At 39.9% G+C, this 12,155-nt stretch overlaps 1 protein-coding gene across 3 annotated transcripts in view; it reads right to left on the bottom strand.

Moving 5' to 3' along the window:
• The window catches only part of ENOX1 (ecto-NOX disulfide-thiol exchanger 1), a 560,973-nt gene that overhangs the window by 270,542 nt on the left and 278,276 nt on the right, over positions 1 to 12,155 (bottom strand). For all 3 annotated transcript variants that reach the window (XM_034665221.1, XM_034665223.1, XM_034665222.1), the window contains exon 3: positions 7,659 to 7,800. The gene's annotated coding sequence lies outside the window, so the exon portion shown is untranslated. The remainder of the gene's footprint in view (positions 1 to 7,658; positions 7,801 to 12,155) is intronic.

The raw sequence follows: 12,155 nt of genomic DNA, 5'->3' as shown, positions 1-12,155 counted from the left end.
CTTAGAGTAAAATTATTAGGAGGAAGTTAGGGATTCAAGAAGCAGAATGGAGAGGGTTTTTGTTGTTGTTGTCGTTGAGATTTTTTACTACTGTATTTACTTGAGAGGATCTAACTATCCTTGAGATTAAACATCACGTAATTCCAATAAGTGTGCTCTCTCTGGTTCACCCGGATTAGGGAGATTTCCCCATGTTAATTTTGTCTCTTTCACAAGCATCCTTGAAATTCTTTGTCCTTCCTTAATTATTTATGTCTATATCTCAAGTAGTAAGAGCACACTTGAAATTGACAATTTTTCTGGGTTCCTAATACTTGTTAGTTTGTTTTCTGCCTAGACTTGTTAAGCTAATTTTGTCTTCAACACGTTCAGGAATAATGCATTACTTATCTTTACATTTTGCATAGCTGTTTCTATACTGAAGCATCCAAATTTAGGTTTCAATGTACTCAAAACGAACCTGCTGATCCTCAAATCTGACTCAAAACCCAGACTGAGTTTTCACTCTTCCATTCCATTTCAAATGTTAACAGATACATTCTCAAAAACTTACAATTCAGCATCATGACCAACTGCCTTTCTGCCAACCCACTGGTGGCCTTGGTTATTTCTTTTCTTTAAAAAAAAAATTCCGTGGACTGTGATATAAAAGAAAAGGAAAAGGAATATAAAGGGATGACAGCAAACCTATTACTACTGGACACATTTCCTCATTTTCTTCCGCAGCTCCATCTTGGCTGGTACCAGAACCCTACTGTCCCACTCCACCTCCTGGGAGAATCAGCCTGAAGAGGAAGGCAAGGAAGGCTACCGATCCTGGTGACAATTCGAGCTGAGTCCCAGTGCAACGCCTTGGAGGCAGATACACGGACAGAGCAGCTATTCTATTTTCTAAAGTAAAACCTGCCAAAAGGAAGCGTGTACGATTTGTTGGAATTCCACAACACTTATTAACAAATATGCCAAATGAGAACCTGGGGCCACCTGCAGGTCTATCATTACAGTGGCTACATGTTAGAAGATAGCTCTAATGATCTCACATTGGGAATATTTGTACTACGAGAATCAGTTCCACTTGAAAACGAGCGAGTTAAGATGGGAAGCATTTCCCTGTGGATTCCAGACATGCAGCAACGCCTAAATGTTACGGTGAGGTCCAACGGAGCAGCTATAGGTAATGTGTGCAAGAATTTCTGACAGAAACTCTATTTTCTGAAGATTTATGCTCAGGTACAAAAGTCCGCTGAAAACTAAACTTGGCCCAAATCTCAGCTTAGTAGAACTCCATCAAATACAGTGAAAAATAAAGCTTAAGGGGGAAAAAAACGCTACGGACTTGACTTTCAGAAAAGACCACAGCACTGCTTGCAAGGGAGACCAAAGGAAATTCTCAATATACTTATTAATCTTTTTATATAGAAAATTACATTTGGCCAGTGGTAAGATAATTTACAGTATAATAATTTCCAGCATCTTGAAGGGAATAAATAATTAAAAAGAGTGAGAATTGAACCCAGGAAAGGTTCTGTCAATTTGCTTTTACTCCTGAGTTTTTCAAAGTTGCATTTTTTTTAGTGGTGTCAACTGGGTCAGCCCACAGTCATATACAAAAATATGACTGACCTAAAAAAAAGCTTTACTATCTTAGAATAACAAAACAGAACCAAATCTGAGAGTAGTCCAAACTCTAATACATACAGCTCTTACAATTTTAAGGGAGTAGACACTTGTCTGACAGCCCTAAGTAATCTGGGAACCCCAGAACAGAGACTTTAATTCTAATAACTCTCAAAATTAACACTCTCAGTTAACTCTGATCTTTCATTTGTTTTTATACCTCCATTTTCAATCACAGGAGGTCGAAATGTTGAAGCTAAGTGGTCTAGAAGATGAAAGATGATGACTAGGAAGGCTAAAATACCTCCAAGTCAAATGACCACATAACCTCTACAAATATTTATTACTGTAACCTCTACAAATATTTATTACCTTGTTTACTCATTCAACCGTTGAACAAAGATTTATTTAGCACGAGCTAGGCAAAACATTCACAAGACAACCCTAAAATCTACTAAAAAAGTACAAATAGATATTCCTTTGAGGATTTTTGATAGTACCCTTTTTTGACGGCACCAGGCACTAAACAAACATTTAACTTTAGATCTGGAAAATTATAACATTATATCTAACTTTTTAAAAACCACACACATTTTTCTAATGTTGTTATGAAACCAAGAGACAAAAGGAAACGTTTGCTTGCTCCAGTGGAAAAGAAAAGACCTCCAAAGCTAGGGGCCTTTTGGACGGTGGACTGTAAAAAACTGTGCAAACACACTTGAAAAACCATCTCTCGTGGATGCCAACTGAAGGTCAGATTCTAAGGGTTGGAAGTAATCCCTTCTTCCTGCTTTCATTCTCTCTTTGTCTTTGCTCTATGTCTTCTGTATTTTCTCACAGTTTGGACACATGTATCCTTGAGTGAGACGGAACTGGTGAAGCCACATTAGAAAATGCCCATTGGAAAAAATCAGGAGGGAAGGATGAAGGCACCTCTAACAGTAACAACAGAACAAGGTAGAAAAGTTTGCTGACAAGAAAGAAGAAAAGGTTTTGTTGTAGAATTTAAAGAACAAATATTTCCCAAGGGCCTATTCAGTGGCAGGCAGGATGCAGCCTCACCACAGAGGAAACCCCTATGTCCACTGTGAATGATAAAAAGATAAAAAAAAGAAGACTGGTAAATGCTCTTCTAAGAGAAGGAAGGTACACTTTATTTGGGAGACTATACAATAATTAGCTACTAAGAATGAGCCAGATGTCCATATATAACAGATAATTTAAAAAAAAATGTTGAGGAAAAACATGCAAAGGTACAAATTCAGTACGACCTCACCCATTTAAAAATAATATTCCATATATAGAGATACAGACTTATATTAGTTATGGATATATATATCTACCCCCATAACCAGTATATATAATATTAACTCTGGGGATAGATGATTAGGAAGGATGGTGATTTTTTTTTAGCTTTAAAAAACAGAGATCCAAAGCAAAATATGATAATATAAATATATTAAAATACAGGAGTGGATATATAGGCTTTTTTACTTTCTGTAGGTTTCAACCATTTCATAATAAAAAAACGTATTTTAAAAATTTTGTGCTTTAAAAGAAAGATGCTGTAGAAATTTAGGCAATTAGAATGAACTATTCTTGTAAGTCCAATTTTCTTACTTTTGAGCCTAGAATATACAAGGCTGATTATTTTCCATCTTTAGCAAGAGGAACAATGGAGAGTTAATGTAGAAGAAAAGACTGTCCTTGATATGATAAGTCAGTGGCACTTTTGGCAAATGGATGGTAATTTCCAGATGGAAGTGAATTATCTGAACATAATTATATTGAATCCTCTAGCTTTCAAAGAGTGTTTCAATCATATACTATCCATGTAAGTCACTCTTTTCTTCCTTATGGGGTATGAATGTGAGGTTTAAGGGATGGTTAATGGATGCCACATTTTCATTGCTGCTAAAAATGTATAATTAGAGTCTGGATTTGGGAATAACAATTTGTACATTTAAAGTATTGATTAGCCGTTCAAGACCACACTTGCCTTTTTTTTTTTTTTTTTACCCCTCCTGAAGACTTCCTGTTCTTTCAAAATTACCATTAAGCAATTAAACATTTTTCTCATGTAATTCCAAGGAGCTCACTGGGTACTGAGGTACTCTAGCAGGAAGGAAACTTGCAAACATTTTATTAACTTTGGATCATTTGCAATTCTTAGAATTAATAGCAAAGAGCCAGAGAGTTGTTTTGTTTTTTTTTTTAATCATAAGGTAAATAAGCCTGAAACGTTTCACTAGCGAGGCAAGAGTCACAAGATATATTGCTAAATATGAGGGGTGAAAATATATCAGAGACACAAGCAGTATTACATAGTACACATTTTTCTGAAAAAGTAGGCTCCGTGCATGAGGATTAGATATATACCCACAATAAGAAGGCATATTGACCTATAATTTTCAATATTACATCCTTGTATTTTTTATTATATGCTATTTTTCAGCTAGTAGAGGAACATGGTCTCATAAAGCTAATATTTATTCTTCCATGTTTACAGAGCTAGTAGTGCATTTCAGGAAATGAGAAACTCGGAGAAGTCAAATATAACTTGGTGTCTTGTGCACAAAAGAAGACAGAACAGGAAAATCACCATATTTAAAAAATCTGGCTGAGGAACTCTGTCATAAAGCTTTCAATAATTAAACAACATACAATAAAGGAAGCCTTTGATGCTATTATTTCTCTCTTCATACATGTAAGCCTTTTTAGATCTGATAAATCTCATGTAGGATTTCTATTTTACTAGAAAACAGAGTCCTCTAGCCCAGTCCATACTTTCAACTCTGTACTTGTCATGTGTATTTTATAGAAGCTAAGGCAGATATTAAGTATAATCTATTGTAACAACCCAGATATTCCCACTTAGAATTGTATCTGTAAGTCATGAACACTTCTTGTTTTGTTAATAAGTAACTCTGTACTAGGGAATTAAATGATTTATGTTAAATTTTAAAAAAATCGTAGTGAATGAGATTTTTGTTTTTCTATGGAAAGGTACCTGTATTATGGTAAATGTCTCAAGAAATCAGAGCCTTTTAAAAAAATATTTTAGAGAGAGAGGGGGAGAGAGCTCTACATATTACATATTACAATATATTTCTAGGATGTGTTTTCTTTTTCTTTAAGATTTTATTTATTTTAGAGAGAAAGAGCACACATGCACATGCGAGTGAAGGGGGGGCAGAAGGAGAGGGAGAGAAAGAATCTCATGCAGACTCCCTGTTGAGTGCAGCTCCCAAAGAGAGGCTCGACCTCACTGCTCTGAGATCTTGACCTGAGCTGAAATCAAGAGTCAGATGCTTAATCAACTGAGCTACCCAGGCGCCCAAGAAATCAGAGCTTTAACAGACATTTTTTGGGAGAAATTCCCAAAGCTCAGTTGTTTTTACATTCTTTCAGTTTACAACTTTCCTTGGGACCTTGGAAAGATCCAGAAAGATAAAAGTCATCAAGTCATTTTCCCATTCTCTGCTTGAAGCTTGAAGTAGGAGCCATCAATAAGCAAGTGAGGGAGAAGGGAGAAATGTTGATGCCGGGTGGGTGAGCCAAGGGATTGAAGGGAGGGAGAATTTCAGCAGCAATCAAGAGCCCTTTAACCTCCCCAAAAACTGATTCTTGAATTTCTGAGGAAGCCATGATGTGGAATAGGGAGTTGAAACTAGGGTGCATGGTGAAAAGCAAGTGAAGAAATATTCCTTTGTTACTTACCTTTTTCAGTCTTCCCTCAGATGTCAGCTTTTCTACTCCTTTCTCTCTCAGTGACCTTTGCAACATCAACTCCACTATTTCCTCTGGAGTCTAGGTCCTGTCTTTTCCCTAAATCCTCAGAGCTGTCCTCTCTTTGCTATTTTCCTACACTGAGTTCTGATATTATCCTTCCCATAGCCATGCTCCCGTATCAAACAACAGTGATTTCCTTTACACACCAAACTAGAAATGCTGATTCTCCAAAAGAGCGTTCGTATATGCATGTTACTATGTTCCTGCACAGCTGAGAAACAAATGTAAGCCCAGAGTAGAAGTATGATGGAGTGGGAAAAGAATGGTACCCAGTGTTAAAAACTGGGGTCTAGGCCCAGCCCCATCTTTCACTCAACTCTGCCAGTTTCAGCCTCAATTCTAAGTGAGGAGTTTGTAGTCTGGGCAGTCCTGGTCCTCTGCTGTGAAGGAGGTCTGAATCTGGGTATCTATCACAATGACTGGGGACTGAAGGAGCTAACTAGTCTTTGGTTCCTGGGAACCAGGGCTACTGACCATTCTAAAACCCATGGGACAATCTTGTATCATAAAGAACTCTCCCCCCTTTGAAGTGTCAATAATGGCCCCACGGAGAAACACTGATAGAGGATTTTTAATGCTCCTTCAATCAGTCTGGACTCCTAAACTTAAGTGGGCCATAGAGATCTTTAGAGACTCAGAAAAGAACTGTGAGGATAAGTAAATTTTTGGATTATACGATCTCATAGAAGAAGTTCAACAAAATGGGTTCATGTATCCTGAAGAGAAAAAGGATGCCTTGACAACGGAGTCTATGAGGAGACGGGGGGGGGCTCTGACTAGTGAGTCCTCTCTCTCCCTGGGAGAAGGATCAATCGTCATGCTAGGAGGTCAGGAATTACTTTGGTTTTCTTGACAACAAGATTTCTAAGAAAGGAGACTCTGTATTAGGTTTCAAAAGGAAAGTGGAAACCAAGGTATGAAGGTTCGAAGACAAATAGATTCTCATTGGTTTCAGACAGTTCAAGCGGGATCTAGCTTACAGACGAGGGAAGAACGTTTAGGTAACTTCCAAAGTCCTTCCTAGCACTTCTGTTTCTATGGATACACTTATTAGGTTTCTACACACTACGATTTGCTACCAAATTGACAGACTGGAGAGTTGTAGGTGGAGGCACATTGTCCCCTCCGCCCTCTCTCCCAGCACGTCCTGCACACCTCCCGCTTCAAAGTGAGTCTATCAGGCTGCCCAACAATGACGGGTGCGGTGGGAAAACTGGAATCTAGCCCAGCACTGCAGTGAAATCTACTTTGATTTCTCAGTAGAAATAAAAGAAATAAAAAGAAAACCCACAGAAAATGGCCATTAGGGGAGAAAACATTTGTCACTGTGGACCGAGTAAAAGTCCAACCAAATGAAATCAACGACTGTGGAAGGACATGTCATCCTAGGGAAAGTACGATTTTCCTTTTCCCTTGCTCTTCATTTCATTTTTGTCCACTCAGTGGACCAAGCTTTACCCTCTCCCCTGTTTATTTTCCATCTCTGAAAGATGCATGAGTTGAATTCAGCCTTTGGGTCGGTCTCTGTCAGAAAGTACTTTCAAAATAAAAGTGTTTTACTTGGTACTATCTCAACAGCAAAACATGTACTTCCAAAGTAAGATGCTTGCTTTGCCAGCAAGCTTTTTTTTTATTGAGTAAGCAACAATATTGTTGGCAATTTTTCAAGCTGTTAATATGTACATATTAAAAAGCAACAACAACAACCCTGTTCTATCGTTATAAATCACAGGGTGAGTACCCCTTGGTAGAACTAAATGAAAACATTCTGGCCACTGAGGCTTTCTCATTTAAAAGCTGTCATAATAATAATACTAGTTGATACTGACAAATGCAGTTTTGCTTTTTTAATGTTTCAAAATATAATTTATCCGCAAGGTCTCTAACTAATTGATAGTACTCCACAAAATCTCAGTATATATTATAGATACTCAGTATAAATTTATTGAATCTATTCAGTTAGAATTTATGAACGAAAAGACAAAATTTGTTTTAAGCCAATGTGGGGGATATTTTATTTCTAATATCCTTGTAACATCCTACAGTGCGTGCAATGATAAGTATGAGGAGTGACATATCAAATTTCTTTTCATTTGTATCTATCTCCCAATGAAATCAAAGGATTATAATCTGTGCCTAATCTATTCCAGAGTTATTACAGGAGAGCAGGACTAGGATCCATTTCTAAAATTTCGCTCAAAATTAATAATATCTTCACTAAGAGAAATAAAAAAAATATTAATACAAACCTTAAGACCTCCAGCAGATCAGAAGACAAATATGTACTCTGGGGACCTGGTTGAAAAAACGTGTTCACAAAAGTCTTTTAAATGGAAGCTGCTCCATCAGAGTCCCGTGGAAGACAGTGCGGCTCTGACATGCCAGATGCTTCTGGAAGGAAAGAAAAGCACGCTGTTGGGAAGTATCCAAGTACCATTCTTGCCAGTCTCAGCCATCACGGTCTGTATCAGCACCTCCTGCTAGCATTAATATAATGGCATTCATTTCTGTTATCTTATACCCCCAAATCCTACTCATAAATGGCAGAGTAGGACGGTAGTCTCTCAGTCCTGTATCTAAAAACATTTGAAGATAAGGAGCACTGAAGAACCGTGCATGGGGAATGAGCACAGAGGCCGCAACACTGGTATTTACGGAGCGCCTACCAGCACAGCAAGGGGCTGCACCTAGAGGGGCTCGTAATCTGAACCACGAGCGCGCCATTGGAGAGTACTGGCTCCATTTCGCAGAAGAGCAAACTGACGTACAGACTCCCGAGGTCGGGCTTAGAACCTGGGTCTGTCAAAGCCCAAAGGCTTCAGGGCTGGCTCTTTCCCTCATTTCGCTCCGTGGCCTACGTGATTTAGAAAAAATATTTCACAAACAGAATTGACAGGAGAACAGACGATGCTGCTTTTTATTAAATTAGTTCAAATATCATTAAATTTAGACATTTTCTTTCCTAATCTGCGTTAGTTTCATATATAATACTGTCTTAATTCAGTCACAGAAATACAGACACGCAGTTCTAAGCAGGGCAGTTTGTCTCCCATCTTTGCTCTTTCGGCAAGGAGAGAGAAGCCCCTGGAAACGCTGCAGCCCCCTTGCTAAGTCTGCCACGCCAGTCTGCGCGCTGTGTTACATCCAGGAGAGCAGCGCCGTCCTCTTCCTCGGCTGCCACGACACCCACTGTTCCTTCCCTGTGACAGTGAAAGCGAATCCTGCCTTTCGCTGAGGGTGTGCCTGCCTCGGTTGGGGCTGGAAGCCACGCCTTCCGTGGCATCTCTGCGTGCTATTACTGTATCCCCTCGCGGCCACGTCCGTCTGAATGTGGCTGGGCAAGGCTCGGCAGGGCACCATCTAGATTTCCATTCTCCTTCTTAGTCAAATAGCTGCGCGGTTCTGGTTGCTCCAGGGCCAACACAGAGAGCCCCTCGGCCTACCGTGCACCGGCTGACCCAGCACCTCCTCTTACAGCGTCTGTCAGGGTCACTGCCCACCAATTAACCACTTCAAAATCTCCCTTAAAGTTCCAGCTTTTAACGCCATTGACTTCTGAGTATTGGGATTTTTAGTTCATATCCACACTGCATTTGGGAAGCGCCTCAGAAAAGCTGGAGAATGAGGGAGCAGGAAGGTCGCAGGTAACCGTAAAAAAAATTTATTTTATTTTTGGCAACAAAAGCTTACGTCATGAATAAAGAAACGGGGAAAACGATTGATAGCATTTTCAGAGTTCTGGAGGCCTGGAGCCTGGGATTATTACATGGGGGAAAAAAGAAAAAAGAACAGAGCCAAACAGAGCCAGTTTATCTTTGCATAAAAAGGAGGAGGAAGAGCTTGACAAAGAACAGGGAAAAGAAGTATTTGGACCATAGGATCTAACCTAAATGACAGGGATAAAAATAAACAAAACTCTTCTTAACACCTCGTATACTAGCATTCTGCTTTCTTCTATCACTCAAAAGCAAAGTTTCAGGTGATATGCCTAAACCCATAGACCCATAGAACCCAAAAGGCTATTTTCAAGTATGCACTCGGCCACTGCTGACTGCTCATTTATTTATGAGTCAATCAATAAGTCAGAAAGTTCCAGGAATACGGAAATTAGCAAGGTAGTCCTCCCCTCAAGCCTGTTAACTTTCTTGCAGGGGGATATAAGTCAGATGGCAAAAATTATAAGTAGGGGGTAATAATAAGTGTTTGAAATAATGGGGTCTGGACCAGCCTGCCTAAGGGTGCTCCTGTTTCATCACTTACTAGCGATATGACCTGGGGCAAAGTATTTGACTCTTTACTCTCAGCTTTCTCTTGTGCAAAATGCAGAAATGATATACTTCCCCTGCAGGTTTTTGTGATCATGAAGTAAGATAACCTAGAGAAAGCGTTTGGCACAATGAGTGAAGGGGCACATAGAAGAACCCACCAAATGTTAACGGAGAAGTAATATTATTGCTGCGTAGCAGACCATGATGATATCAGTGAGGCAAAAAGCGCTCCAAAGCTTTAGTGAGTTGGAATCCTCTCTGTAGGGGATGAAGGGAATCACGAAGGCTGCAGTGGGGAAGGTAGCATTCAAGATCAACCATAACTAAACACGCACAAATGATTAGGCTTTTACAGAAATCCTCTGAAGATAATTGAAAAGCTAGAAAATGAGCTACTTTAGGGAAAAAAAATAGGTCCATGAAATTAGACATTATTTCCCAGGATTTGGTGTGAAAGTAGATATCTACCATAACAACACAGCCAGGGAATGATACAAAGAAGAAAATCGATGTACTGCTACTAAAAAAGATACAGTATCTCACTGAATCCTGTTTTATTTAACTGTAATCCAAAATGACACCCTGACTTTTAATGGAACTTGGCAAGTTCTAGACACACCACTTTTAAACTTAGCTTCAAATTTAAATCACAGGGCTTGTGACTCAAATCTCCAATGTGACCTTTACAGGGTATTGTTCAAGAAAACACGTCTGTCGCTATACAGAGAAACTATACACCCTTTTATTCCGGGAAGTATAATGAGAAGATGTACTATATTGTTACAAGTACAGAGCCACAGAATGATTGTGACTTTGATTCTCTAGAAGCAATGAAAACAAAGACTTTATTTGATTTTGCATCATTCATTTAGAAATGTTGTCTTCTTGCATTAATGAACACTCTTATTCCCCCCCGATTCTGGACTTTTTAATTCAAAAGAAGCTTAGCAGGAATCCCATCATTTATAGATTTAAAATGTAATCCCTCTGAAGTCTTTTCAAGGGCTTACTGAGCCCTGCTACTCTGTCCTTGCCAGACACATACTATATTGTACTAAACAGAAGAGCTAGACACACACAGTGGCTTGAATTCTCCCACATCACCCCTGCTTCCCAGCCCAGGGCGGTCTGCATTAGGAGAATGAATCTGCAAAGCACCTGGTGGCATTGTTCCCTTCTCATCCTTCTTCATCCCCTCCACTGAGTTAGGAAATCCTACCAGTGCTTCTTCCCATTCATCCGACTCATAACATTCTAATTTATGTACTCCCCTAAGTTTCTAGCTGGTTTTCCTTCTTGTAGCGCATCCTGGAAACAGTCCAAAGACCAGTCATCCTGTCTGACTGGTCTAGGGTGGTGACAAATATTTGGAAACAAAGTGAATGAATGACTACATAAACGAAATAAAACGCAATCCTAATTATGTATATCCACTAGCGAGAACCTACAAGGGCGCCCTATCATCTCAAGGATCAGATCTAAGTTCCGCATTAAGAACACTGTTCCCACCATCCTTTCTAACTTTATTTATTTATTTATTTATTTTTTAAGATTTTATTTATTTATTTGACAGAGATAGAGACAGCCAGCGAGAGAGGGAACACAAGCAGGGGGAGTGGGAGAGGAAGAAGCAGGCTCACAGCGGAAGAGCCTGACGGGGGGTTCGATCCCACAATGCCGGGATCACACCCTGAGCTGAAGGCAGACGTTTAACTGCTGTGCCACCCAGGCGCCCCCATCCTTTCTAACTTTAAAACAGACTCTTTCTGACCTAAACCGTGGAGACAAATAGAAATGGTTTGTTCATTATATTGCAGTGAATCTCAACTAGGGGTATATGATTATCACCCAAATCTTCTGAATTGGAATCAGTGAAGGAAAGGTGTCACCGTTTAAGAACGCTCCACAGGTGACTCAGATGTACCTCACTTGTTAAGAACCAGTGCTGTGCCTTCTCCTCTTCTGTGTATCAGCCCACCTTTCACAGCATACCAGAAGCCTTGCCTTCTTTAGGGAATCTTCCTAGGCCACAACAATACTTCATCCCTCTTCTAGTTTCTCACTGTAGAGTTAAAATACTTTAAGCCAGAAAGGATCTTCCATTGATTCTCTTGATTATACCCTTGTAGAATGCCCTTCTCTTCCCCACCTTGGGTGGGGGCTAGATTTAGTGACTTCTCATGAACGGAATATGGCAAAAATGATGGGAAGTGACATCTCTCTTGCCCTCTGACTCTGATGATAGCCACTGATGTATTGTGAGCTCCCCAACAGAGAGGCCCATCTAGCAAGGAACTGAGGGAAGTTTTCAGCCCAAGGCCCTCAGTCCAACACGGGAGGACCTGAATCCTGCCAGCCCCTGAGCGGCTATCATCCTTCCCCTGTTGAGTAGGGTGACTGTACATCCTGCCCCAATACTATGACTGAAGACTTGTAAGAAACCCTGAGCCGGAGGACTCCCCTACGCCATGCCTAGAC

This window comes from Ailuropoda melanoleuca, chromosome 7 (assembly GCF_002007445.2).
Source record: "Ailuropoda melanoleuca isolate Jingjing chromosome 7, ASM200744v2, whole genome shotgun sequence".
Taxonomy (NCBI): domain Eukaryota; kingdom Metazoa; phylum Chordata; class Mammalia; order Carnivora; family Ursidae; genus Ailuropoda; species Ailuropoda melanoleuca.
The sequence above is the reverse complement of the archived record's forward strand: the minus strand, read 5'-3'. Positions and strand labels throughout refer to the sequence as shown.